Source organism: Microcaecilia unicolor, chromosome 1, assembly GCF_901765095.1.
Source record: "Microcaecilia unicolor chromosome 1, aMicUni1.1, whole genome shotgun sequence".
In the NCBI taxonomy this organism is placed as follows: domain Eukaryota; kingdom Metazoa; phylum Chordata; class Amphibia; order Gymnophiona; family Siphonopidae; genus Microcaecilia; species Microcaecilia unicolor.
The window spans coordinates 504,442,925-504,470,767 of NC_044031.1; the positions used below are offsets into that span (position 1 = coordinate 504,442,925).

At 44.8% G+C, this 27,843-nt stretch overlaps 1 protein-coding gene across 1 annotated transcript in view; it reads left to right on the forward strand.

Annotated features, from left to right (window-relative positions):
• LOC115477866 (alpha-tocopherol transfer protein-like) overlaps positions 1-27,843 on the forward strand; it is a 73,388-nt gene that overhangs the window by 38,166 nt on the left and 7,379 nt on the right. The gene's annotated exons all lie outside the window — the stretch shown is intronic.

Here is a 27,843-nt window from a genome sequence, read left to right on the forward strand (position 1 = left end):
AATTACCTCACTAGTTATTCCCATCTCTAGGTCATTTATAAATACATTAAAAAGCAACGGACCCAGCACAGACCCCTGCGGGACCCCACTAACTACCCTCCTCCACTGAGAATACTGGCCACGCAATCCTACTCTCTGCTTCCTATCTTTCAACCAGTTCTTAATCCATAATAATACCATACCTCCGATTCCATGACTCTGCAATTTCTTCAGGAGTCTTTCGTGCGGCACTTTGTCAAACGCCTTCTGAAAATCCAGATATACAATATCAACCGGCTCCCCATTGTCCACATGTTTGCTTACCCCCTCAAAAAAATGCATTAGATTGGTGAGGCAAGACTTCCCTTCACTAAATCCGTGCTGACTTTGTCTCATCAGTCCATGTTTTTGTATATGCTCTGCAATTTTATTCTTAATAATAGCCTCCACCATCTTGCCCGGCACTGACGTCAGACTCACCGGTCTATAATTTCCCGGATCTCCTCTGGAACCCTTCTTAAAAATCGGAGTAACATTGGCTACCCTCCAGTCTTCCGGTACTACACTCGATTTTAGGGACAGATTGCATATTTCTAACAGTAGCTCCGCAAGTTCATTTTTTAGTTCTATTAATACTCTGGGATGAATACCATCAGGTCCCGATGATTTACTACTCTTCAGCTTGCTGAACTGACCCATTACATCCTCCAAGGTTACAGAGAATTTGTTTAGTTTCTCCGACTCTCCCGCTTCAAATATTCTTTCCGGCACCGGTGTCCCCCCCAAATCCTCCTCGGTGAAGACTGAAGCAAAGAATTCATTTAATTTCTCCGCTACGGCTTTGTCCTCCTTGATCGCCCCTTTAACACCATTTTCGTCCAGCGGCCCAACCGACTCTTTGGCCGGTTTCCTGCTTTTAATGTATCTAAAAAAATTTTTACTATGTATTTTTGCTTCCAACGCTAATTTCTTCTCAAAGTCCTTTTTTGCCCTCCTTATCTCCGCTTTGCATTTGGCTTGGCATTCCTTATGATCTATCCTGTTACTTTCAGTTGGTTCTCTTCTCCACTTTCTGAAGGATTGTTTTTTGGCTCTAATGATTTCCTTTATCTTACTGTTTAGCCACGCCGGCTGACGTTTAGTCTTTTTTCCCTTTTTTCTAATACGTGGAATATATTTGTCCTGAACCTCCAGGATGGTGTTTTTAAACAGCATCCACGCCTGATGCAAGTTTTTTACTCTGCGAGCTGCTCCTTTCAGTCTTTTTTTCACCATTTTTCTCATTTTGTCGTAATCACCTTTTCTATAGTTAAACGCTAGCGTACTTGATTTCCTAGTTTCACTTCCTTCAATGCCAATATCAAAACCGATCATATTATGATCACTGTTATCAAGCGGCCCTCGTATCGTTACCCCCTGCACTAGATCATGAGCACCACTAAGGACTAAGTCTAGTATTTTTCCTTCTCTTGTCGGCTCCTGAACTAGCTGTTCCATGAAGCTGTCCTTGATTTCATCAAGAAATCCTATGTCCCTTGCGTGTACAGATGTTACATTAACCCAGTCTATATGCGGGTAATTGAAATCCCCCATTATTATTGTGTTGCCCAGTTTGTTTGCGTCCCTGATTTCCTTTAACATTTCCGCATCCGTCTGTTCGTCCTGGCCAGGCGGACGGTAGTACACTCCTATCACTATCCTTTTCCCCTTTGCACATGGAATTTCAATCCACAGTGATTCCAAGGAGTGTTTTGTTTCCTGCAGAATTTTCAATCTATTTGATTCAAGGCTCTCGTTAATATACAATGCTACCCCTCCACCAATCCGATTCACCCTATCACTACGATATAATTTGTACCCCGGTATGACAGTGTCCCACTGGTTATCCTCCTTCCACCAGGTCTCAGAGATGCCTATTATATCTAATTTTTCATTTAGTGCAATATATTCCAACTCCCCCATCTTATTTCTTAGGCTCCTGGCATTCGCATATAGACATTTCAAACTATGTTTGTTGTTCCTAAGTACATCATGCTTAGTACTTGACAGTATTAATTGGCAATCTTTTGTCTGTTTTTTATTTTTATTTAAAGATACCCGATCTACTACAATCTCTTTTGCAACCTCACTATCAGGATACTCTATCTTCCCTGTTATGGTGATATCTTTGAAAGATACCTTATCCCGAACCATGCTCTTTTGAGCGACTGTCGGCCTTCCCCCCATTTCTAGTTTAAAAGCTGCTCTATCTCCTTCTTAAACGCCGATGCCAGCAGCCTGGTCCCACTCTGGTTAAGATGGAGCCCATCCTTTCGGAATAGGCTCCCCCTTCCCCAGAATGTTGCCCAGTTCCTAACAAATCTAAAGCCCTCCTCCCTGCACCATCGTCTCATCCACGCATTGAGACTCTGGAGCTCTGCCTGTCTCTTGGGCCCTGCGCGTGGCACAGGTAGCATTTCAGAAAATGCTACCCTGGAGGATCTGGATTTCAGCTTTCTACCTAAGAGCCTAAATTTTGCTTCCAGAACCTCTCTCCCACATTTTCCTATGTCATTAGTACCCACATGTACCAAGACAGCCGTCTCCTCCCCAGCACTATATAAAATCCTATCTAGGTGACGCGTGAGGTCCGCCACCTTCGCACCAGGCAGGCAAGTCACCAGGCGATCCTCACGTCCACCAGCCACCCAGCTATCTATATGCCTAATGATCGAATCACCAAGTACAACAGCTGTCCTAACCTTTCCCTCCCGGGCAACATTTGGAGATATATCCTCGGTGCGAAAGGATAATACATCCCCTGGTGGGCAGGTCCTGGCTACAGGAGTACTTCCTACTTCACCAGGGTGATGCTCTCCTTCTAGGAGACCTCCCTCCTCCAAGGTAGCACAGGGGCTACCTGACTGGAGGTGGGACTTCTCTACAACATCCCTGTAGGTCTCCTCTATGTACCTCTCTGTCTCCCTCAGCTCCATCAAGTCTGCTACTCTAGCCTCTAGAGAACGGACACGTTCTCTGAGAGCTAGGAGCTCTTTGCATCGGGCACACACATATGACACCTCACCAATTGGGAGATAATCATACATGTGACACTCAATGCAAAAGACTGGATAGCACCCCTCTCGCTGCTGGACTGCTGACTCCATCTTAGTGTTTTTTGAGTTTTTCCGTAATTTAAAACTTGCTAAAGTATTAAGGATATCAGCCTATCACTAACTTACAGTTCCTCCTTTAAACCCCAATCTTCAAGTTCCGAAAGCACAAGCAAAATTTGTTCACTTACCAGAGAAATATCCTCTTCTCCAAGAACTTATTAGAAGGAAGCTGCAAGTCCTTCACGGCACCTGAGAAGGCAACCGGTGGGAGAGCTGGGCACCTCTCAACCAAGAAAAGGCTTACCAGGGGTTAGGCCGAAGCCAGCATTCCTCCCCCTGAGGGTCACCTGATCCTGGCTAAGAAGTACCTGGTAGCTCTGGGTAGGTGGAGCGAAAGCCCTGGGTAACTGTGGCGAAGGCCCTGGGAAGGTCGGGGTGGATTTGGGAGTCACCCCGGATGCAGCTGTGAGGATATGCAGAACGCTGCAAGTCCTCCACAGCACCTGGTAGGAGCACTGTGCACCTTGAGCAGAGGCCCCGAGTGGATCGGAACGGACCTGGGAGTCACTCCGGCGAAGGCTCCGAGGATATGCAGATGAGCTGCAAGTCCTCCACGGCACCTGAGAAGGCAACCGGTGGGAGAGCTGGGCACCTCTCAACCAAGAAAAGGCTTACCAGGGGTTAGGCCGAAGCCAGCATTCCTCCCCCTGAGGGTCACCTGATCCTGGCTAAGAAGTACCTGGTAGTCTAACTTATTGTTCATAAAAGGATATTGCCTGTATTTTACCAGCCTTTCCTGATCCATTCACATGCACAATTTGTACTCATTGGCCATTCCCTTATCAGTAGGGTTACCATATTTTGCCCCGCCCCTTTTGCATCCTCACCCCACCCCCCTGTCACATATTCCCCTCTCCTCCCCCCGGGTCACATATTCCCCTCCCCTGCCCCCCTGTCACCTCCCCTCCCCCGGGTCCCCTCTCCTCCCCTCCCCTTACTTACTATCCACTGCCCTGGTGGTCTAGTGACCTCTTCAGGGCAGGAAAGAGCCTCCTCTTTCCTGCCTGGAGCTCTGTCCTTGCCCTGCATCCTGTTGCTGTGACGGTCTCAGGATTCAAAATGGCCACCAAGAGTTGAAGTCTTGCGAGACCGCTTCAACTCTCGGCGGCCATTTTGAATCCCGAGACCGTCACAGCAACAGGATGCAGGGCAAGAGCAACGCTCCGGGCAGGAAAGAGGGGGCTCTTTACTGTCCCGAAGAGGTCACTAGACTACCAGGGCAGTAGTTAGTAGGGAAGGGAAGGCTAGGATAGGCCCGCCCGCCCGTTTGTCCAGAAATCCGGACAAACGGGCGGACTGGCAAAACCCGTCCCGACGCCTGGATATGTCCTCAAAAAGAGGACATGTCTGGGTAAATCCGGACATATGGTAACCCTACTTATCAGTAACACGTGAAACCCTCATGCAGCTTGCCTTTCTTATTGTGTGCAACCTGCATGAACATCCTTGCTCCCCCTCCCATATACACCTAAAAAATTCTTATTTGGTAAGATCTTCAGTCTCACTCACCATCCAGTTATATCAATATTTGTCTGCCGTACATGGGTCTTACAGGTTCCTGTTTCTTATGAGTTTCTCTTTGTCATATGATTTACAAGAAGTGCATAACAATATTTGCTATTTACTGATAATCAAGTCTCATGCACTCTGTATATAGACAGCAGTAGGGAGAAATTAAACTTATGCTCATAACAGCTGATCTGATTGCTTGTAGGCCAAGCTTGCAGACCAAGCAGAGGAAGGAATATTCAGTGGTATTTTGTATGTTTTCAGTTGAGGTAAAAGTTTTAAAATAAATATGAAGGGAACAAATGCAGAGAAAGTAGAGAAGGAAGCAGGAAGACTGATCCTGGAGGTGGGAGTGGGGGGACGAGGCAGGAAGGCAGATGCTGGTGAAAAGATAAGTGGAGGGTTGTTATAGGGGATAAATGGAGGCTCCATAATAGGAGTACCTGCCCAGGAAAGGGATCTAGGTGTCATCATGGGCAACACATTGAAATCTTCTGTTCAGTGTGCAGCAGTGGCTAAACAAGCAAACAGAATGTTAGGAAAGGAATAGAGAATAAAACAAAGATATCACAGTGCCTCTGTATTGCTATGGTGCATTCATTCATTCCTTGAGTATTGTGTGCAGTTCTGGTGATCCCATCACAAAAATATGTATATAACTGGAAAAGATACAGAGAAGGGCAACCAAAATCATAAAAGGGATGGAACAACTCCCCTCTGAGGAAAGAGTGAAGAGGTTAGGGCTATTCAGCTTGGAAAAGGTTGAATGGAGATATGTTAGAGGTCTATAAAATCCTGAGAAGAGTAGAAGGGTAAACATGAATCCATTGTTTACTTTTTCAAAAAAGTGCAAAGACTAGGGATTGTTCCATGGAGTTACTAAGTAGTACATTTAAAATAGATAGGAGAAAATATATGTTTTCACTCAACACATAAAGTCTAGAATTCCTTGCCAGAGGATGTGGTAAAAGCCGTTAGTGTAGCTGGATTTAGAAAAGGGTTGGACAAATTCCTGGAGGAAAGGCCATAAACTGCTATTAAGGTAACCACTGCTTATCTCCAGGGGTAAGTAGCATAGAGTCTTGCTACCTTTAGGGGTCCTGCCAGGTACTTGTGACCTAGATTGGCCATTGTTGGAAATCGGATACTGGGCTTCATGGACCTCTGGTCTGACTTATTATGTTAATACTTATGTACTTTTTTACGTATGAGATGCATTTTTAAGCATGTTTAAGCAATTTCTCACGGATGATCATAATTCATTTAAACCCCTAATTGTACAATTATTCAATTTCTCAGTTCTAATTGTTCTTATACATGGATGACTATAAATTGTTACCTTTTTGCATCTAGCATTCGTTTCCATATTACATTTTGTGATTACTCAATCCTCATTTTGTTGTTACTACTTAATGTATACTATTCCACATCACTTTTTGCACTGTTAATCACAATACGTTGTTAGCCACTTTGAACCTGATCTATTGGGATAATGTGGGATATAAATGAAATAAATAAATATTGATGCAATTGATGCAATGCATATAAATGCATCTCATGAATGTATTGGCCTACAGCACTAAAGGATCAGCGTTGTCTACATCTGCTTTAGTATATCATCCCGTAACAGTCTCCATGAGGGTGAAAACTCTGTTGCAAGCCAATGAGGGGCATTATCGAAAAGGGCGCCCAAGTTTTCCTGATAATGGAAACCGAGGACGCCCATCTCAGAAACAACCAAATCCAAGCCATTTGGCCGTGGACGGAGCCAGCATTCATAGTGCACTGGTCCCCCTGACATGCCAGTACACCAACCGGGCACCCTAGGGGGCACTGCAGTGGACTTCAGAAATTGCTCCCAGGTGCATAGCTCCCTTACCTTGGGTGCTGAGCCCCCCCCAAACCCACTCCCCACAACTGTACACCACTACTGTAGCCCTAAGGGGTGAAGGGGGGCACTTACATGTGGGTACAGTGGGTTTGAGGTGGGTTTTGAAGGGCTCACATTTACCACCACAAGTGTAACAGGTAGGGGAGAGATAGGCCTGGGTCTGCCTGCCTTAAGTACACTGCAGTATCCACTAAAACTGCTCCAGGGACCTGCATACTGCTGTGATGGAGCTGGGTATGACATTTGAGGCTGGCATAGAGACTGGCAAAAAATATTTTAAAGTTTTTTTTTTAGGGTGGGAGGGAGTTAGTGACTACTGGGGGAGTAAAGCGAGGTCATCCTTGATTCCCTCTGGTGGTCATCTGGTCAGTTCGGGCACCTTTTTGAGGCTTGGTTGCAAGAAAAAAATGGACCAAGTAAAGTCGGCCAAGTGTTCGTCAGGGACGCCCTTCTTTTTTCCATTATCGGCCGAGGACGCCCATGTGTTAAGCACGCCCCAGTCCCGCCTTCGCTTTGCTTCCGACACGCCCCCGGGAACTTTGGTTCCCCACGATGGAAAGCAGTTGGGGACGCCCAAAATTGGCTTTCGATTATGCCGATTTGGGCAACCCTGGGAGAAGGACGGCCATCTTACGATTTGTATTGAAAGATGGGTGTCCTTCTCTTTTGAAAATAAGCCTGAGTGTGAAATACTGTTAACAAAGAAAGTCTGTACAGACATTGTTCTACTATGAGATAAAGAGCAGCAATAAGTTTTCAGGATGTTACTGCATTTCTTAGAAAACTACAAATTTTTGGATACATGACAAATTGCTGGGAGTCAAAGAGTTATGGATATATTTTTTAAAATATGACTACATTATGGAGGAATCCTGAACTTCATGTGTTTCTGTCACAGGTCTTGCAAATTAGAAATATACTTCAAAGCAAAAGACTCTCTAATGGGAGAAGAGAGAGCATTTAGTGCAGGACATCCCAAACCTGTCCTGGAGACCCCACTGTGAATATATATGAAGTAATGTGCATGCACCAGAAATACAGGATATGCAAAGGTACCAGACACATATCCATTATGGATATCCAGAAAACCTGGAGACAGGGAAGTGGTAGAACTAGAGATCATGAGATGAGGTTGCAGGGTGGCAGACTTTGGAGCAACATCTGGAAATTCGTTTTCACAGAAAGGGTGGTAGATGCCTGGAACGCTTTCCCAGGGGAGGTTGTGAAGACAAAAATGGTGACAGAGTTTAAGAATGCATGGAATAAACACAGAAGATTCCTATACAGAAAAGGGATGGAATCCAATTAAAACAAACCTCAAATGACCCCATTGCTCGAGTGAGCTTTGATGGCAGCTCCAGAAATTGGGAAGTAAAACCAATACCTGGAAGACTTCTACAGTCTGAGTCCCATATATAGCAAAAGCAGATCAGGATCAAGACTTAAGTGGGCTTTGAGGCAACTCCAGTAGTTGGTAAATAGGACCATTGCTAGACAGACTTCTACAGTCTGTGACCCAAAATTGGAAGGAAGAGACAAAGATGAAGTATACCAGTGTTTAATCAAGAAGAAGTGAAACCTGTGCAGAGTGCCAGATGCAACTCTGGCCACTTTGTTGGTAGACTGGATGGACCATGCAGGCCTTTTTCTGCCAACATTTACTGTGTTACAATGTAACCTGACTGGCTATGGGGTCTTCAGCAGAGAATGATGTGGGGACAAAGTTTGTCCTTGACCCTGTCCACAGATGCCTCAAACAGTTGATTTTATATTTAAATTGTTTTATTACGGTATAAAAATGAACAAGCAATATTCTGAACTGTCAATAAAGCAAAAATAGAAGATACATCCCCCCATCTTCCATCTCTCCTCCCCTTTCACAAATGATCCCCTCCCCTACACTCCCTCCCTTCCCCACTTACAAGAAACACCCTTGCATTCAGCAAGGAGTCAGGAGGACCCTAAAGTGGCCAAGGCTTGATGCCTGAGGTAGCATAAAATGTGTTACATGACAGCATTTTCACTAAAGAGAAATTAATATATTAACCATCTGAAGCTGGATTGCCAAAGCACTGCAATGCAGTAATAATCCAAGGCACCATTTTATTTAGACCTCTGTTCTCAATTATTATTATTAGCATTTGTATAGCGCTACCAGACGCACGCAACGCTGAACACCTGACACAGAAAGAGAATTATGGGCCTTGATGTCAAAAAAATATATTTCCATTATGTGCCTTTCAGGAAGCTTTTCCTTTACTTGCCACAGAACACATCACGGCGTTTACTGCAGCACATACAATCAAAATGATGCATAAACTCTTGTCTTTGATCCAGTTATCTGACCAGTCCAGCACAATCACGAATCCCTTAAACATCTGTTGCTCTGTGTAAGCCCTGATGTATTGCATTTTGGTGCAACTGCCACGTGGTCCTCGTTCCCAGTTGTGAAAGAAAAAAAAATCACACCCACAGACAAGTATCATGCAAGCTATGTTCCTCATTTCTTAATCTTTCTTACACTTAAAGTTCTCTCGGACACAGACATTGCAATAAGCTGCTTACCGGTCTTCAGAAAGGGCTGCCCTGTGAATAAAACTTTCATTGATCTCCAGCTCCTGACTTCACATGCGCTAGCAACAACAAAAAGAGCAGAAGAAAAACCAAAACAGACCAGATAAAAACCATAGGGAGTAAGAACACCAAAGAAGTTTATTAGGACCCAACACGGTCCGGGTTTCGGCCAACCGGCCTTCTTCAGGGGTCTTCAAATTGACGTATATGGATGTGCCTCCTGAATGCTCATGAAATGAAAGGCATAAACATCGAAGGCCACAGCATTCAGGAGGCATATCCATATACGTCAATTTGAAGACCCCTAAAGAAGGCCGGTTGGCCGAAACACGGACCATTTTGGGTCCTAATAAACTTCTTTGGTGCTCTTACTCCCTATGGTTTTTATCTGGTCTGTTTTGGTTTTTCTTCCGCTCTTTTTGTTGTTGTCTGTGTGTTTTGCGGGAGACTTGGACCTTTTTTTGTTGGTCTCACACGCGCTAGCTCCAGCCTCCTCACTGAACCCACTGAAGATTCTACCCTCACTGGCTTAGGTATTGAGGATTGAGGAAGAAGGATGAAGAGGAGGCAGACTGGGAGCAAATGCTGTATCTGACAGGGGTCTTTGAGGTGGGGAAATGAGGTCTTGGCCGTCCTCCCTGCACGTGCCAACAAAGGAGAGGCAGCCCAGGCCTGGACTGACTTGAGTCCTTGCTTGCAGTTGCTGAGCCACCTGAGTACTGTGTCTCCTACTCCTGCACAAATGGGAATTGGGAATGAAACACAGGAAGACTCAAGAGAGGCCAATCAGGGATCCTCTCTTAGTGGTGATGTTGTGTGTGGTGGGCGCGTGTCATGTGCATGCCTGCAAGTTATTGTACAATTCAACCTGGGAGGAGGCGGAGCGAGCAGCCAACTACCAACAACTTGAAAATGAGCAGAATGGACGGTAAAAAGGTAGGTGTCTGTTTTACTGCAGGTGCAGGCAGTGGCGTAGTTAGGGGGTGGTGCCAGGAGAGCGACCGCTCCCCCAAATGGACTTCCACCGGCGCCTATTTTTTACTCAATGTGTTACATTTAAAATGCGGGCCGGCATCAGTGGAAGTCCACTCTTGCGCCACTCTCGCTCCCCCCACGCCTTCAACCTGGCTCTGCTTCTGGGTGCAGGGGTTATTACCACTCCCACGGGGTGTGGAAATAACATATGTTTGCACCCGCGGTAAAACTTTCACATTTTCTGCTGTTCCCGGGGTTTTGCCGTGGATTACCATGGTTTACCGCGTTTACCCACTCCCGTGTCATTCTCTAGTCCTCAGGACAGGTTTGGAAAGCCCTGACCTAAAAGAATACAGGTGGGTGTATGCTGGTTTAGGCTTGGATTTCTTGATGTTCTTTCATGGTTTTTTTCTGATCCTTTATGGTTTTACATCTGATTTATTGATTAATACAGTTTCTTCTTTATTATCTAGATTTTTATCTAGATTGTAAAATCAATTAGTACCATGACCGCCCTCTGGTAAGAATGTGCAATTAATTGCTAGTACTATATTCTCAGTTAAAGGGGTATCATTACGGAATTCTTTTCCATCTTTTACTAGAACAGAAAGGAGTTATTTAATATTTAGAAAAAAGGTGAAAACTTTCTTGCTTCCTGATAACTCTACTAAGTAAATATGATTTAGTGAGAATGTATTGTAATGTTATGCTAATATGTTTTATTGTGTAAACTTTTAAGTGTTAGTGTAAATTGCATTGAACCCTGGAAAGGGGAGTCTAGCGGTTAATAAGAATTATTTTGATATTGATATTAACTGCAGTGCATTTGCCGTTTATGCAGAGATGGGCATATGTCTTATATACAGCTTTATGGAACTGAATTTTGCTAGTTTGCACCCTTTGTATGCATTTTGAGTTTCACAGCAAAATAAATGTAGATGCAGTAAAAATTGCAAAACTTTGTCAGTTTCTCTCTGCTCCTTTGGACTTCCAGCTAAATTGGCTCTTCTAGTTCTGTGGCAGCATGACCTTTTCACTGGGAACTACAAATATTTTACCTTGTTTCTTTAGGCCCCTTTCCTTATAACCAAGCCACTGAAAGAATAATTTTCAGTTAGATACCTCAGACCGAGTCAAGATGGCGCCGACACGCTGAACGCTGTAAACCTGCTCAGAATAACTCGCTGCTGAATTTGATTTTCCTTAAAAAAATAATGCCCCATAAGCGAAAAGGGTCGGTGAGAGCCTTGCCTTCTCAGGCTCTTACGTCCTCCCCGATGCAGCGAACTTTGGACGGATTTACAATTCGGCGTCCACCAAGTGATTCGGGAGGAGGAAATCCGCTTGACGCCAGTGCAGGGGCTCAGACGTCGTTGGAAGTTGAGACCTCTTTGTCTCCCCCGATTGTTGGTGTTCCACTCTGTCCAGCCGCGATTCGGGAAGGGGTTGCTGAACTACAAGCTCCGGAAGTCAGAGGCGGTGTGGCCAGCGGAGAGGGCCCCCTCCCAGAGTTGGAGTCGGCTGTTGAAGGTAAAACAACGCGGGAGAACCCGCCCAGAGTGGTAACGCTTGACATGCTTTGGCAGTCAATGCAAAAAATGCAAGATTTAATAATAAATTCTACTCAAGAGACTAAAAAACTTGCTAATACTGTGGGCCAGCTATCTCAATCTTTGGATAAGCTGAAGCAAGATTTGAAAGATCAGGAAAAACACTCTCAGGAAGAAGCTGTAAAAACAAACGAAAAATTTATTGCAGTAATGATCTATGCGTCAAAGGATTGAACAAATAGAAAATTATAATAGGCGATTGAATATGCGAATTCTTAATTTCCCCAAACCAGCAGGAATGTTACCATATGATTTGTTCAAAAAGTTTCTTCTGGAGAATTTAAAATTTTCCGCTCAAAATATTCCGCCGATAAATAAGATCTATTTCTTACCTACAAAAAAAGATCGAGAAGGTGCTTTGGAGGAAGCTGAAGAATTAAATGACATTTCACAGATATTAGAGGACTCTTTGTCCGAGGTGGTAACTAGAGCTACCCTCCTCGTATCCTTCGTATTTGAACAAGACTTTGATGCTGTATTAAAACTTTACTTTAAAAATACACAGCAACAATTTCGTGGACAGAAATTGTGGATATTTCCTGATGTGACTAAAATCACTCAAGAAAGAAGAAAACAGTTTCTGGAAATGAGAGAGGAAACCAGGTCTTTAGGGGCAACTTTCTTACTTGCTTATCCTTGCAAGTGTGTTATAAAATATCTAAATATAAAGTATATATTTTTTGTACCAACACAATTGAGAGAATTTATAAATATGAAAAAGCTTGTCAAATGATAAAACCAACATAAAGTATTCTATGGTGGTATTTAGAGCTAGGCCTTTCCTTATATTTTTCTTCTTTTATGTTCCCCTGAACAATTTTGACTCCTTCCTCCTTATTGTGGTCAAAGGAAGATATGATGAAATATTAATGTTTTTTTTTCCTTAGAAAAAATTTTATTCCCACTTGAATGTTGTGTATTAATCATATCTGTATTTCATGTTGCAAGTATAATGCTTGTAAAGTTATGAAAAGTTAATAAATAAATAAAAAAAGATACCTCAGACCATGTGACCTCTGAAACCTGTAGAGGTCACTGTTATACAAGCCCCTGAGAGCTCTTCCTCACCCCAGAAGCAAACATAAGACTCAGGAGTCAAATACAATACCTCATATGACAGCACATTGTTTTCATTTGGGCTTCAGCTTGACCCAGGTCTACTATTTTTAAACTGGATCTCTGGGAGAGATTACTGTGTGCCCTACTTAAATATAATAATATTCTAACTAGCAATACTAATAAAAAAAAATACCACAGAATAACATGGGTGCTCTATTTCCTTTTTATGTTAAAAAAAATACAGTATATGTTTCAAAAATAGCTTGGAAGCATGTTTTCAAAGCACTTAGAAACAAAGTTCCACAGGTTGCTATCTAACTTTGTAATTCTAAGGTGTGCTTTTACCAAGCTGTAGGGAAAAGGGCTCTGCGCTGGTGGTGAGGGCTGTTTTTCCCGCATGTCAGAGCCCTTTTTACCGCAGAGAGTTAAAAGACCCCAGGCACACACGGCCATGCGGTACGAGAACTCTTACCGTATGGCCATGTGACGAGGAACCCTTACTCCCACCCATTGAGGTGGTGATAAAGGCTCCCGCGCCAACCCGGTGGTAAATGGGCAGCTCGAGGTGATGCCCGATTACCGCCAGGTTATCGCCACACAAGCCATTTCCTGGGGTTTTCTTTTTCTCCTGGAAATGGCGAGTGCTCGGGCAGGACTACCACTAGCATCCAGTTTGGGCTGGCAGTAGTCCCAAGAGCAAGCAGTAAGCCCGCATTGGGCTAAGAGGGACTTCGAAAAAAAGATTACATTGAAGGCAAAAGCACATAGTAAAATTTCTTTTAAAGTATATTAAAAGCAGGAAGCCGGCAAAAGAATCGGACCGCTAGATGACTGAGGGGTAAAAGGGACGATCAGGGAAGACAAAGCCATAGTGCAGAGATTAAATGAATTCTTTGCTTCGGTCTTCACCGAAAAAGATTTGGAAGAGATACCAGTGCCAGAAATGGTATTCGAAGCTGACGAGTCGGAGAAACTGAATGAGGATGTAATGGGGCAGTTCTACAAATTGAAGAGTAGCAAATCTCCTGGACCGGATGGTATTCATCCCAGAATACTGATATAACTGAAAAATGAACTTGCAGAGCTATTGTTAGTAATATGTAATTTATCCTTAAAATCGAGCATGGTACTGGAAGATTGGAGAGTGGCCTATGTAACGCCGATTTTTTAAAAAGGTTCCAGAGCAGATCCAGGAAGTTATAGACTGGTGAGTCTGACGTCGATGCTGGGCAAAATGGTAGAGACTATTATAAATAACAAAATTACAGAGCATATTCAAAAGCATGGATTATTGAGACAAAGTCAACATGGATTTAGTGAAGGGAAATCTTGCCTCACCAATCTATTGCATTTCTATGAAGGGGTGAACAAGCATGTGGATAAAGGTGAGCCGGTTGATATTGTGTATCTGGATATTCAGAAGGCGTTTGACAAAGTACCTCATGAAAGATTCCAGAGGAAATTGGAGAGTCATGGGATAGGAGGTAGTGTTCTATTGTGGATTAAAAACTGGTTAAAAGATAGAAAACAGAGAGTAGGTTTAAATGGTCAGTATTCTCAATGGAGAAGGGTAGTTAGTGGGGCTCCCCAGGGGTCTGTGCTGGGACCGCTGCTTTTTAACATATTTATAAATGACCTAGAGATGGGAGTAACTAGTGAGGTAATTACATTTGCTGACGACACAAAGTTATTTAAAGTCGTTAAATCGCGGGAGGATTGTGAAAAATTACAAGAGGACCTTACGAGACTGGGAGACTGGGCGTCTACATGGCAGATGATGTTTAATGTGAGCAAGTGCAAAGTGATGCATGTGGGAAAGAGGAACCCGAATTATAGCTACATCATGCAAGGTTCCACGTTAGGAGTCACAGACCAAGAAAGGGATTTAGGTGTCGTCGTTGATGATACGTTGAAACCTTCTGCTCAGTGTGCTGCTGCGGCTAAGAAAGCAAATAGAATGTTAGGTATTATTAGGAAAGGAATGGAAAACAAAAATGAGGATGTTATAATGCCTTTGTATTGCTCCATGGTGTGACTGTACATCGAATATTGTGTTCAGTTCTGAGCCGGAGCAATATGAGTTTTACTGAGCACTAATAAATTAGATCCACACTATTTCACAAATAATAGTTTAACAGCATATAAAAATATATATATATATAAAATGATGTAAATGAAGGAACGGTTTCTATAAGAGGTATATGGTAGCATAAATTGAAACCAGAGCAGTCAGTTACCCCAGAGTAAGTTAAGTATTAAATTTTAACTGCCAGACCCTCAACCATTCTTCTAATGTTTGGAGATCCCTTCTCATTGTTTCTACTTCCTCCAGGGTATCCACTTTATTGACTATTTTCGTGTCATCCGCAAAAAGGCACACCTTTCCTTCCAACCCTTCAGCAATATCTCCCACAAATATATTAAACAGAATAGGCCCCAGCACCGACCCCTGAGGAACTCTACTGCTCACCTTCCTTTCTTCCGAGCGGATTCCATTTACCACCACCCTCTGCCACCTGTCGGTCAACCAGTTTCTTATCCAGTTCACCACTTTCGGTCCTAAGTTCAACCCTTTCAGCTTATTCACGAGTCTTCTGTGGGGGACCGTATCAAAGGCTTTGCTGAAGTCCAAGTAGATTACATCTAGCTCACGTCCCTCATCCAGTTCTTTGGTCACCCAGTCAAAAAAGTCAATTTGTTCGGCAGGATTTTTCTTTGGTAAAGCCATGTTGCCTCGGGTCCTGTAACCCGTCGGTTTCTAGAAAGTTAACTATCCTTTCTTTCAGCAGCAACTCCATTACTTTTCCTACCACCGACGTGAGACTTACCGGTCTGTAGTTTCTCAATTCTTCCCTGTCTCCACTTTTGTGAAGAGGGACCACATCCGCTCGTCTCCAATCTCACTGAACCTCTCCCGTCTTTAAAGATCTATTAAATAAATCTTTAAAAGGTCCCGCCAGGACCTCTCTGAGCTCCTTCAGTATCCTGGGATGTATCCTATCCGGCCCCATAGCTAAGTTCACCTTCAGATTCTCCAGCTGTTTATAAACTCTTTCTTCCGTAAACGGCGCAGTATCCATTCATTCCCAGACGTTGCCCTTCTTCAGGATTTTCCTCCGTGAACACTGAAGAGAAATAATTGTTTAGCATGTTCGCTTTATCTTCATCACTCTCCACATAGCCATTCTCATTATCTCTTTTGTTGGGGGAGGGGGGCTGCAGTTTTGGTTTCAGCTGAAACTGAAAAAAGCAGTTTCGATCAGCCTGTACCTGTGTTATCCAGATAGACATTACACGATGTGACACCCGCAAGCGAGCCTTCTCCGGAGTAGCCCCCATACTCTGGAATGCATTGCCTCAAAGGCTCTGCTTAACACAAGACTATCTGTACTTCAGGAAGCAGGTGAAAGCTTGACTCTTCAACCAAGCCTTTAATGGAAGAAGTAACTAACTTGTTAGTCTCACTCACACACACAAGGATTGACTCGGGCTGCACATACTGCAGCGGGACATGTTTATCCAGTCCTAGCCTAACTGAGATATTCTCCAAGGACAAGCAGGCTGCTTGTTCTCACATGTGGGTCGATGTCAGCGTCGGCTCAGGAACCGGCATTTTTGCAAGCAAAATATTTAAAAATCTTGCCAGAGTCTTCTGGTACGCGTGCAGCATGCACCGCACATGCGTGGACCGATTTCCCACCTGTCACGTGAGTGTTCCCGCTCAGTTATTTTTTCTCCACATTGAGGTGCGGTCGAGTTTTTCCCTGCTCCTCTCAGGCCTTGGAAAGAGTCTATTTCGTTTTGAGGCTTTTGACTCTTTTTAGTACAAATTTACCGTTAAAAAAAAAACTTTCCCCGTAGTTTTCTTTATTTTTTTGCCCTTTTAAAGTTTCCTTTCTTTTTCGACGCGGCCAGTTTGCCGCGCGGTCTGGTTGTTCCCTTCTTTTCATGCCCTTTTTTCTTTTAACAGGGACGATCGCGTCTTTTGATTTCGCCGAAGCCGTTTTTCCTTCCATGTCATCGAAGACACCCAGCGGCTTCAAACGTTGTACTCGATGCAACCGGACCATCTTGGGTACCGATACCCATGTCTGGTGTATCCAGTGCCTTGGGCCCGACCATAGCCCAGCCGCTTGTAGTCTGTCTTCGCATGAAGAAACGGACTCAAGTGTCTCGAAAGGCCCAATGAGAGAAGCTTTTTGGGGCTTGGTCCGGTCCTTCGACGTCGGCATCGACATCGGTACCGAGGTCGGCGGCATCAACATCGAGGGACGCATCGACATCGGGAGTGAAGGTAATGGCTGCGGAATGACCAACTCGTGCTGGCAGCAGTGAGGCATCGAGTGGGACTCCACCTGTCTTGAGGCCTCCTGTTATGCAGGCCCCCCCGGGACCGACCTTTGTCAGACCCGGCCCCGAGGAGACATGAGGATTCCACGTCTTCCTCATCGGTACCGAGGAGTCTCGATGACGGGCGTCAAGCGAAGGTGAAGAAGCACCGTCATTGTTCTCCTTCGACACACAGTGCTTGGAGCTCCGGGGCGTCGAGGGAGTCAGCACCCGAGAAATGTCAGCGCCGAGAGGATCGCTCGAGGATCGCTCTAGGATCGCTCGAGGATTGCTCTCCTTCTATTCAGGAGTGTATAAAAATGCCACAGCTATGAGTCTTGGTCCCCTGCCTAGACTTTGGTTCAGGCTCTAAAATGAGGGAAAAGCTTACAGGCCTGTGTGACTCTTGCTTGAACTCCCAGTGTTGGAGCTCTAAAGAGAACAACAGGAAACACAAAGGTGGGGGTCCAAAGGACAGAGTGACATTGTGGTCAGCCATGGTGTGAGAAAGGAAAGGTGTAGCTGGATGCAGGGTCTTGCTTAAGATTTGTGGTCAAGCGAGCTAAAGAGAAAACCATGTTAGCAAGATAAAAGCTGCTCATTAGCATGAGCCAATCAGTGACAACCATGACATTAGCATAGATCCAATCAGGCATATCTATCGTCATATTATCCATATCCTGAGGGCACCTATAAAAATCAGAGTATTTCCTGGTTTAAGTTAGAGAGAAGGGTTGGCACTCTCTCTCTCTCCAAGGGAAACCAATGTGACCAGCAGAATTGACAAATTACCTAATTGCTTTCCCTTGTAAAACCTTTAATTGGTAAGAGAAATTATAAAAGATTAGGAACTAATTAACACCTGTTTGCAGCTGGATTATTATATTCCTATAACTAATTGATTGTACGTGCCTGTTGTCAATCACTGATTTGACTTGTATCTTGGCAAATAAACTCCTCATCCCAAATGATGTTCTGTGGACTTCACTTTATGATCAGAGGCTGTAAGTATAAATGCTTTTACTGTATCAGGCTATCCTTCGCTGCATTGTATAACTTGTAATCTAAATCCAGTTTGTCATAAGGCTGGTATCTTTTCCTTAGACCTACCTTCTCCCTTAGTGGCAATTCCTTTTAGAACTTCACAATTTCTTGATTACCCCAGTACTAGTGCTATTTAGAGATGGAGTCAGATTTGAGGTCTCTGGACCCCTATATTAAAACAGGAGGTACCGATGCGTCGGTCTAGCAGCCCGGAACCTGCTCCCGAGCCTTGACAGATTCTGCCACAGGCTCCTTTACCAACCTCGCAGCCTTGTCCGATGGCGGCTCTCGATGAGCGCATCAGGGCCCTGCTTCCAGAGCTTCTGGAAGGGTTACTGCACCAGTCTGCTTCGGTGTCGGGGGTGCTTGCGCCTTCCGTAACGTCTCCTGCAGCGGTATCTGGCCCTTCACCTGTGGTGAGGTCCCCGACCTCAGTGCTGCCTGCGGCATCAGTGTCGGCTGCCACCCAGGTCGACTCCCCTTCGACGTCGGTGGAGGAAGCTTCAGCGGAGTCCAGGTGGGTGTCAACTTCTGAGTACCGCCATTGAGGACATCGTTCCTCGGCGTCGAGGCAGACTCAGTTTCGGACTGCTTTGAGAGATGTATTGTCCGATACTGAAGATGAGCATTCATGAGAGGAAGAGGAGGATCCCAGGTACTTTTCTTCTGAAGAGTCCTATGGGATTCCTTCTGAACCTTCCCCTCCACCAGAAAGGAGACTTTCTCCACCAGAGAGTCTATCCTTTACCTCCTTTGTCCGGGAAATGGCTGTTGCTATTCCCTTCCCTATGGAGGTTGAGGATGAGCCCAGGGCTGAGATGCTCGAGGTCCTGGATTATCCTTCTCTGCCTAGAAAGGCTGCAACGGCTCCTTTGCATAATGTACTGAAGAAAGTCCTTATGCGAAACTGGTCGTTCCCTCTGTCTACTCCCGTGATCCCGAAAAGGACTGAATCCCAATATCGGATCCACGGGGAGCCTAGATTGATGAAGTCTCAGCTACCTCACAATTCCATGGTGGTGGACTCCGCTCTCAAGAGAGCCAAGAGAACTGCCTCGGCGCCCCCAGGCAGAGAATCTAGAACCTTGGACTCTTTTGGCAGGAAGGCGTATCAGGCTGCTATGCTTGCTGCCAAAATCCAGACATACCAGCTCTTCACGAGCATCCACTTGTGGAACTCGGTGAGGCAACTGTCTAGCTTGGTTGATGCACTCCCTCCGGAGCAGGCTGAGCCTTTTCGCCAGGTGGTCAGGCAGCAGAAAGCGTTTTGAAAATTCCTGGCCAGGGGTACGTTCGACACTTTTGATGTAACATCCAGGATCGCTGCCCAAAGTATAGTGATGCGCAGACTCTCATGCCTGCGTGTCTTTGACCTGGATCATTCGGTCTAGCAGCGGATGGCAGATGTTCCATGCCGGGGGATAACCTTTTTGGTGAGAAAGTAGAGGATCTGGTTGACCAGCTCAAGAAGCACAATGATGCTATGGATTTTCCTGCCAGGTGGCTTCTGCTACTACCTCCTCATCTAGGAGGTTTTTTGGAGGGAAGAGGAGTGCTCCCTATTCCTATGCTAGGCGTAGGTACACTCCTGCTTCTTGGCAGCCTGTCCAGGCTCAGTCCCAGCATGCTCGTTCTTGTCAACAGTGTGCGCCTAAGGCCTCTACGGCTCCCCAGCAAAAGCAAGGGACGGGCTTTTAACTGGCTGTAGTATAGCATAGCCTCAGTAAAAGTGTCCGTGCTGGACGACTTGCCGGTCATGGGGAGGTTGATATTTTTTCACCAAAGGTGGCCTCTCATAACCTCTGACCGGTGGGTTCTTCAAATAGTCCGGTCAGGATACACCCTCAATCTGGAATTCAAACCTCCAAATTGTCCACCGGGAGCTCATTCTTACAGGTACTTGCAGAGGAACTCTCCGCCCTTCTGAAGGCCCAAATGGTTGAACCCGTTCCACCAGGGGAAGAAGGGCTGGGATTCTATTCCATGTACTTCCTTGTGCAAAAGAAAACAGGGGGGATGCGTCCCAACCTAGACCTAAGGGCCCTGAACAAATTTCTTGTCAAAGAAAAGTTCAGGATGGTTTCCCTCGGCACCCTTCTTCCCATGATTCAGGAAGACGATTGGTTATGCTCTCTGGACTTAAAGGATGCTTACACACACATCTTGATACTTCCAGCTCACAGGAAGTATCTTCGATTTCGGTTGGGAACTTGGCACTTTCAGTACTGTGTACTGCCCTTTGGCCTCGCGTCTGCGCCCAGGGTGTTTACAAAGTGCTTGGCTGTTGTCGCAGCATCGCTACGCAGACTGGGAGTGCATGTGTTCCCTTATCTCGATGATTGGCTGGTGAAGAGCAACTCAGATGCAGGCTGTCTACAGTCCATGCAGATGACTATTCGAGTGCTAGAGCTTCTGGGGTTCGTGATCATTATCCCAAGTCCCATCTTGTCCCGGTTCAAAAAATTAGAGTTCATTGGAGCTCTGTTGGACACATGGACGTCTCGAGCTTATCTTCCAGAGGCAAGTGCAGACAATCTCCTGGCCCTAGTGTCCATGACTCGAGCGTCTCAACAGATCACAGCTCGGCAGATGTTGAGACTCTTAGGACACATGGCTTCCACAGTTCATGTAACTCCCATGGCACGCCTACATATGAGATTAGCTCAATGGACTCTAGCCCACACTGGGGATCTAGAGGATGTGATCCATCTCTCCACCGACTTTTGCAGTTCCCTTCAGTGGTGGACCATTCGATCCAATTTGACCTTGGGACGTCCATTCCAAATTCCTCAGTCACAAAAAGTGATGACGACGGATGCATCCCTCCTGGGGTGGGGAGCTCATGTAGATGGACTTCTCACTCAAGGAATTTGGTCTATTCAGGAAAAGGGTCTTCAGATCAACCTCCTGGAATTACGAGCAATCTGGAACGCTTTCAAGGCTTTCAGAGATCGGCTGTCCAACCAAATCATTCTGATTCAGACAGACAATCAGGTTGCTATGTATTACACCAACAAGCAGGGGGGCACCGGATCTCGCCCTCTGTGTCAGGAAGCCATCCGGATGTGGCTCTGGGCGTGCCGTCATGGCATGTTTCTCCAAGCCACTTATCTGGCAGGCGTAAACAACAGTCTGGCCGACAGGTTGAGCAGGATCATGCAACCTCACAAGTGGTCGCTTAACATGGGCGTTGTCCAAAAGACCTTCCGAGCATGGGGCAACCCCTCGGTGGATCTTTTTGCCACTCAGATCAATCACAAGGTCCCTCAATTCTGTTCCAGACTTCAGGCCCGCAACAGACTAGCGTCAGATGCCTTTCTCCTGTATTGGGGGACAAGCCTTCTGTATGCGTATCCTCCCATACCTCTAGTAGGGAAGACTTTGCTGAAACTCAAGCAAGACCGCGGAACTATGATCCTGGTTGCTCCCTTGTGGCCTCGTCAGATCTGGTTTCCTCTTCTTCTGGAGTTGTCCTCCAAAAAACCGTGGAGATTGGACTGTTTTCTGACCCTCATCAACGAGAACGAGGGGTTGCTTCTACATCCCAACCTCCAATCTCTGGCTCTCATGGCCTGGATGTTGAGAGCTTAGAAGTTGCCTCCTTGGGTCTTTCAGAGGGTGTCTCCCGGGTCTTGCTTGCTTCCAGAAAAGATTCCACGAAAAAGTGTTTTCTTTCAAATGGAGGAGGTTTGTGGTCTGGTGTGACAGCAAGGCCCTAGATTCTTTTTCTTGTCCTACACAGACCCTGCTTGAATACCTTCTACACTTATCAGAGTCTGGTCTCAAGATCAACTCCGTAAGAGTTCACCTTAGTGCGATTAGTGCTTATCATCGCCATGTAGAGGGTAAGCCTATCTCTGGACAGCCTTTAGTTGTTCGCTTCATGAGAGATTTGCTTTTGTCAAAGCCCCCTGTCAAACCTCCACCAGTGTCATGGGATCTCAACGTCGTTCTCACTCAGCTGATGAAAGCTCCTTTTGAGTCACTGAATTCCTGCCATCTGAAGTACTTGACCTAGAAGGTCATTTTCTTGGTGGCTGTTATTTCAGCTCATAGAGTCAGTGAGCTCCAAGCCCTGGTAGTGCATGCACCTTATATCAAGTTTCATCATAACAGAGTAGTCTTCCAAACTCACCCAAAGTTCTTGCCGAAGGTGGTGTCAGAGTTCCATCCTCATACCCGCCCTGGTGAAGACAAGTTGCACACCTTGGACTGTAAGAGAGCATTGGCCTTTTACATTGAGTGGACAAAGCCCTACAGACAGTCCGCCCAGTTCTTTGTTTCTTTTGATCCCAACAGGAGGGGAGTCGCCATTGGAAAACGTACAATCTCTAATTGGCTAGTGGATTGCATATCCTTTACTTATGCCCAAGCTGGGCTGACATTAGAGGGCCATGTCATGGCTCATAATGTCAGAGCCATGGCTGCGTCAGTGGCTCACTTGAAGTCAGCTTCTATTGAAGAGATTTGCAAGGCTGCAACGTGGTCATCAGTCCACACATTCACATCTCACTATGGCCTTCAGCAGGATACCCGAAGTGACAGTCGGTTTGGGCAGTTGGTGCTGCAGAATCTGTACGGGGTTTAGAATCCAACTCCACCCTCCTAGGCCAATTTCTTTTCTGTTGCGAGGCCCAATTGACCAATGTTCATTGTTTTGAGTGAGCCTGGTTGCTAGGGATACCCCACATGTGAGAACAAGCAGCCTGCTTGTCCTCGGAGAAAGCGAAGATACATACCTGTAGCAGGTATTCTCCGAGGACAGCAAGCTGATTGTTCTCACAAACCCGCCCACCTCTCCTTTGGAGGAGTTGTTTGCTTATTATTTGCTTTTTGATTAAACTGAGCAGGAATGCTCATGCGACGGGCGGGAAATCGGTCCACGCATTCGCTGTGCACGCTGCACGTGTGCCAGAAGACTCTGGCAAGGTTTTTTAATATTTTGCTTGTAAAAATGCCGGTTCCCGGGCCGACGCAGACGTCAACCCACATGTGAGAACAATCAGCCTGCTGTCCTCGGAGAATACCTGCTACAGGTATGTATCTTCGCTATATTTAACCATCTCTCTGACCTCATGTGCAACTTTCTTCAAATCAGTCACCTTACTTTCGAATTCTTCCTACTTTCTTACTCATCTATATGTCACAACTTTGCCTTACCCTTCACTACCAATTATAAAGTTCTATTACGTATTGTGTTGTCATTGCAAGTAGTATACCATGCCATATTTTGTATTGTTACTTGAATATTCTTACTGCTGTAATTGCCTTTTGCTCATGTTTGATCTATTCTTTCTGTACACCGCCATGAGTGAATTCCTTCAAAAAGGCGGTAAATAAATCCTAATAAATAAATAAATAAATAAACATTACAACCAAAGCTTTTACCACACTTAGAATATGTGAATGGTTTCACTCTATTGTGGATTTTCTTGTGTATTTTGGACGTTTTGCATTTGGATGTTTTTTGTTTGAAAATGGACCAAAAATAAAACTTCCAAATCACAAAATGTTTTATCAAACAGCATTTTCAAAAGGAAAAGTACATAAGTACATAAGTAATGCCATACTGGGAAAAGACCAAGGGTCCATCGAGCCCAGCATCCTGTCCACGACAGCGGCCAATCCAGGCCAAGGGCACCTGGCAAGCTTCCCAAACGTACAAACATTCTATACATGTTATTCCTGGAATTTTGGAGTTTTCCAAGTCCGTTTAGTAGCGGTTTATGGACTTGTCCTTTAGGAAACCGTCCAACCCCTTTTTAAACTCTGCTAAGCTAACCGCCTTCACCACTTTCTCCGGCAACGAATTCCAGAGTTTAATTACATGTTGGGTGAAGAAAAATTTTCTCCGATTTGTTTTAAATTTACTACACTGTAGTTTCATCGCATGCCCCCTAGTCCTAGTATTTTTGGAAAGCGTGAACAGACGCTTCACATCCACCTGTTCTACTCCACTCATTATTTTATATACCTCTATCATGTCTCCCCTCAGCCGTCTCTTCTCCAAGCTGTATAGCCCTAGCCTCCTTAGTCTTTCTTCATAGGGAAGTCGTCCCATCCCCGCTATCATTTTTGTCGCCCTTCGCTGCACCTTTTTCAATTATATATCTTTCTTGAGATGCGGCGACCAGAATTGAACACAATACTCAAGGTGCGGTCGCACCATGGAGCGATACAACGGCATTATAACATCCTCACACCTGTTTTCCATACCTTTCCTGATAATACCCAACATTCTATTCGCTTTCTTAGCCGCAGCAGCACACTGAGCAGAAGGTTTCAGTGTGTTATCGACGACGACACCCAGATCCCTTTCTTGGTTCGTAACTCCTAACGTGGAACCTTGCATGACGTAGCTATAATTCGGGTTCTTTTTTCCCACATGCATCACCTTGCACTTGCTCACATTAAATGTCATCTGCCATTTAGCCGCCCAGTCTCCCAGTCTCGTAAGGTCCTCTTGTAATTTTTCACAATCCTGTCACGATTTAACGACTTTGAATAACTTTGTGTCATCAGCAAATTTAATTACCTCGCTAGTTACTCCCATCTCTAAATCATTTATAAATATATTAAAAAGCAGCGGTCCTAGCACGGACCCCTGAGGAACCCCTCTAACTATCCTTCTTCATTGTGAATACTGCCCATTTAACCCCACTCTCTGTTTCCTATCCTTCAACCAGTTTTTAATCCACAATAGGACATTTCCTCCTATCCCATGACCCTCCAATTTCCTCTGTAGCCTTTCATGAGGTACCTTGTCAAACGCCTTTTGAAAATCCAGATACACAATATCAACCGACTCCCCTTTGTCCACATGTTTGTTCACTCCTTCAAAGAATTGAAGTAAATTGGTCAGGCAAGATTTCCCCACACAAAAGCCGTGCTGACTCGGTCTCAGTAATCCATGTCCTCGGATGTGCTCTGTAATTTTGTTTTTGATAATAGCCTCTACCATTTTCCCCGGCACCGACGTCAGACTCACCGGTCTATAATTTCCCGGATCTCCCCTGGAGCCTTTTTAAAAAATGGGCGTTACATTGGCCACCCTCCAATCTTCTTTCCTGTGTTGATTCAGACTTAGACATCATATCCAAAAATGCCCCTTGTGCACTTGACTTGCCCAAGGTCACAAGAAATGAACCCATGTTGCCAAGATCAAAGCCCGCTGCACTAACCATTAAGCCACTCTTCCTCTATTTTGGCCATTTTGCATTTGGACCTTTTTTTTTTAAATGGACCAGAAAATAAAATGTCCAAATCATAAAACGTTTTTCCAAACAGTATTTTCAAAAGGGAAAGATAGACGGGGGGTTTTTGTTGAAAATGACCTACTTTCCTGTTCTAAATTTGGACATTTTTGTAAAACGTCCAAATTCAAACTTAGACGTCATATTGAAAATGTCCCTCCAAGTCAGCTCCTTTTTCAATCAAACTGCATTGGCTTCCAATAAATGCAAGAGTTACCTTTCTATGTGTTTTTGTTTGTTTATCAAATGTTGTTTGGTCTTTTACCTGACAATATGCAATGCTTGTTAGAATTACGTTGCTCATCCCACATCAAGAGACTATCTTCTCCATTTTCCATGATGTAAAAATCTTCATTACAGATCTATTCATGATGTGCCAAAATCCAAGTGAATTCTATAATAATGTGTGCAACTTAATTGGCTTAATAAGGTAATGAGCGCTGATAACAGCACTTAACGAGCAATAATGATCACTAATTAGCAATAATTAGAATTTACGCATACAACTCACTAAGCATATTCTGTAATGCAGTGCGCTGAACTTCTAATACGCACAGGCAAAAAGGGGCATAGTTATGGGCAGGGAAATGGGCATTTCATGGGCATTCTGAAATGTATGTGCCAATTTTATAGGTGCCATATATAGAATCTCCTCCTTAATACCCTTTAGTAAAAGGTCCCCTTATTTTCTTAGTCCTCCTACACTCCACCCAAATCAAGCAGCTAGCAGTGTCCAAAGTGAAAGTATTCACATGCATGCCATTGTGCACTATGCCTGGTGTATTTTTCAAGAGCCATTTTACATGCATATATTACCACACATGGATGAAAATGACTTTATAAAATTGCCCCTTCATGCCATCTGACTGTTTTCTTCAATCAGCCAGGACTCCTTTTCAATTATCTGTTGAAGATGAATGGTAGGCCTGAGACTTAAATGTGATGTCAAGGTTTCCTAGTTTTCTGTTCTGTCTCATTTGTCTTTTTTCCACTTAGGAATAATAAACAAATCCTAAAACCTCAGGGAGGTAAATAATATCATAATGTACAGTTTAAAACCACCCTATGAAAAAAAGTGGGGGAGAATACAGGAGAAGCCTGGTGGTTTGCACACCAGTCTTGTCAGCCAGAGGTGGCCGGTTCAAATCCCACTGCTGCTCCTTGTGATCTTGGGTAGTCACTTAACACTCCATTGCTTCAGGTACAAAATTAGATTGTGAGCCCTCCAGGGACAGAGAAATGCTCAATGTGTCTGAATGTAACTCACCTTGAGCTACTACTGAAAAAGAATATGCATGAGATAGATTTGCACATTTGGCAACCCATCAGCAAGATGAGCAGTGGCTAATATTAGGGGACTTCTTTGAAAAAGTAATTTAGCAAAACATGTGCTATGTCAGAGAAGAGTGCCCCTAAACCTACCAGACAAAAGTTTATATATCAAAGATGTGTATAATATAATTTGAAGAATATAAGACATAGTAATATAGTAAGTGACGGCAGATAAAGACCTGAACAGTCCATCCAGTCTGCCCAACAGTCTTATTCATCCTCAATTCTAGATTGACTCAAATCCAGGGGCGTAGCCAGACTTCGGCAGGAGGGGGGTCCAGAGCCTGAGGTGAGGGGGCACATTTTAGCCCCCCGGGTGCTGTCAACCCCCCCCCCCCCCGCCATTGCCGTCTTTGCCCCCCCCCCGCCGCCAACCCTCCTGACCCCCCTACCGCCACCAAATTTATTATGCATAAAAAGATTTTGAAAGACATAAACAATATAGGAAGGTGGTGGTCAAGGAACCAGTGAAGAATTGGGTATGCAAGACATTGTGCATGAGTAGATTAAACACAGTGCATTACTGCTGCTGCTACTACTACTACTACTTATCATTTCTATAGCGCTACTAGACATACGCAGCGCTGTACGGAGCAGGTGGGGGGAAGAGGGGGTGGTGGTTGGGAAGCAAGGATAGGGGAGGGCAGACTTATACGGTCTGTACCAGAGCCGGTGATGGGAGGCGGGACTGGTGGTTGGGAGGCGAGAAATACTGCTGGGCAGACTTATATGGTCAGTGCCCTGAAAAGGACAGGTACAAATTCAATTCAAGGTAAGGTATACACATATGAGTTTGTCTTGGGCAGACTGGATGGACCATGCAGGTCTTTTTCTGCCGTCATCTACTATGTTACTATGAAGAGACAGTCCCTGCTCGACAGAGCTTACAATCTAATTAGGACAGACAAACAAGAGACAAGGGAATTTTAAAGTCAGGATGATAAAATAAGGGTTTTGAACAAGTGAACAGGAGTTAGGAGTTAAAGAATTGGGTATGAAAGACATTGTGCATGAGTAGATTAAACACAGTGCATTACTGCTGAGGTTCATTGACCAACACTTTTACTTGTGTTGATCTACTGAAGTTTATGGATGTCTATGAAGAGTATTGGATATCCTGAGGTGTTTGAGAT